Below are 2,581 nucleotides of genomic sequence, written 5' to 3' on the forward strand. Positions count from 1 at the left end.
GCTTATATCCTATACTTAGTATTTCTCACTTCTCCTCCTCTTTTTGTTTTATTCAGCTGGTATGTCTTATCATTAGATAAGGCTAAGATTGTACAACTAGTTGTGTGCATGAGTAAATAGGAATGGAAGTATTCCCATCAATTTAAATAGGAACACACACACACACCTTTGCAGCTATGCACCTAAGTGGACCAGGGCTCAACTAACTCTATGAGGGACAAATGTTTTAAGATATTCACATGTTGCTGGGGTGTTAATTGTAGCCGTGTTGGTCTAAGGGCACAGGCAGGCAAGTAGCTGGGACTACTCAGTTGGTCTAATAAAAGATATCACACTCAAAGCTAGATGTAGGGAGGCCTGGCTAGTTGAAACTACTCAGTTGGTCTAATAAAAGATATCATATCTACCAAAGAACCTTGCGTGCCTTAAGATACATAGACGCCAAAGTTCCACTGAAATCAAATGGACAATTAGATACCTAAGTATCTTTAAAAATACGGCTTCACATTATTTAAGGGAGGGATGTTGCCAATGGTAAGCTGGGAAGTGGAAATAACGATGCTGATCTCCTCTGTAGCCTACTTTGAGGTCAACTGATGAAAAGCATTATGAGAGAGACAGGCGTATATTTGATGCTTAACATGAAAAATACATATCACTGAAGACCTTAATGCCAGAGAACAGTTAAAAAAAAATCAAAGTTCCCACTTACTAAACTGTTTAACCTCAAAACATTTTTGCTTTTCCCATATACAGAGCAAAACAGAGAACACACTTTTGAGATGCAGTGCATGCACCACAAGAAACGTACAATGGGACCCTGCAAAGAGGTGCAATCCCAGATCTTGGTGAGGATGAGGAAGACAGCCCTCAGCTTGCTACCAGTGCCTTAACAAGAGTGAGATAAATAAAGAATCAATACAAATGTCAGATGGTGTTTCCCTCAGGTTTATTTGGCAACTTGTATGCTTCTGAAAAAGTGCTAACAGCTGCTTTGAGTGTTACTGATAAGGAGGAGCAGAACAGATCAGATCTCTTCATGAGCTTCTACCTGAAAGGATCACTCCTAAGAGGCAAGCTTTGCCAGTGGGGATGGCTAAACCTCTCTACACAGAGCTCTCAGACATACTACTAACGTCATAAGCCAGGACTGTTAGCCTGTTGTAACAATAAGAACACCGCTAAAATTTCAGGGTATGCTGGAATGTTTTTGCTGCCCTTCACTGACAGCAAGAAAATTTAGGATTTACCTCCTTAAACAGTTCAGCAGCAAAAGCAAGAAAAATTAGTTCTTAGTCTCACCCTCCTTCTCCTCCATGTGCTTCTGCCAAGCCAGGACTCCCTACATCTAGCTTTGGGAGGGTTTACGGCCTATTCTGCAAATACACTGACGCAAATCCCTCCTTGCTGTGAGTCCACTGATTCTGGGAGGTGTGTGACCAGTTTTTACACAAGCCCTGACTGCAGTGAGACCACTGCCAGCCATCAGATGACACCAGTTTGTTTTCAGGGTTAAAATAGAGATCCCATGCAGAGATGTTATCTTAGGCATTTGAAAAGTGCGTGCCAGGGTATTGTTCAGGAATACTGAAACTGAAAATATTGAAACCTGAATATTGTTGAGGACTATTCGGAGTATTGCCTGTGAATGAAAGTGAACCGGTACTGAAACATCACTTGTGTTTGCGTGCTCTTCGTCGATTACACCAAAGAAAATGAGGGTCAGCCTGGCCTTTTCCCTCCCTTTCAATTTCTCACGCACGTTTTTGTATTAGAGAAGGGACCGAAGGGGATGCAACGTCACGCTGCCCATTCTTCATCTCGGGGCTGATCTGCGTTCGCCAAACTCACACCTGTATTTTGCCCTGTCGGTGCTTCTACTGCTAGGTAACAGTATTGTTTTGCTCCACGCAAGTGGCGGTTGTTCAGTAACACACGATTCTCGGGGGCGACGGCGTGCGTCTGTTCAGATCCTCCTTGGCAGCTGGTCTGAGGACGGGGGCAAGGCTGGCGTTCGGCTCCCGTCCCCCATTTAGAAATAATTCTCAGTTGGGAGGGTCGCTCCTGGCCAGGAGTCGGTGGAACAATTTGCAAAAACGAAGCGCTGGCAGATACTGCCGAGGAAAATCGCAGCTCGCCAAAAATGCTTCGCCCAAAAATACAGCTCCACCGCTTGGCTCCAATCAGGCCAAAATGGTGCTTGTCCAGACACGAGGAGAGAGTCTTTGAGGAGAGCTTTTCATGAGGCCAGCTGTCCAGTCAGCTGTCAAATGCCAGGTCCCTTCCCCTCCCCCAAGGACTCTGCCCTTCCCATCCTGTCTCAACCCGGGCCCGCCCCTGCTCGTCCCGGATTGGCTCCTGCCCTTGCCCCTCATGCCGGCGCCGGCGCTCATTGGGCCGCTCACGGGAACCTCGCCTTCAGCCACACTCTTCTTTTTTTTTTTTTTTTTTTTTCACCCTACTGTCATTGGCTCCCCATTGGGAGCGGCTCCCCCATTGGGTGAGAGGAAAGCGCGCTCCGATTGGCCGGGCGGAGGCCGGGAGGCGGGCCCGCCCGAGGTGAGGGTTGTGTGAGGTGAGG

Source organism: Alligator sinensis, unplaced genomic scaffold, assembly GCF_000455745.1.
Source record: "Alligator sinensis unplaced genomic scaffold, ASM45574v1 scaffold118_1, whole genome shotgun sequence".
Lineage (NCBI taxonomy): Eukaryota > Metazoa > Chordata > Crocodylia > Alligatoridae > Alligator > Alligator sinensis.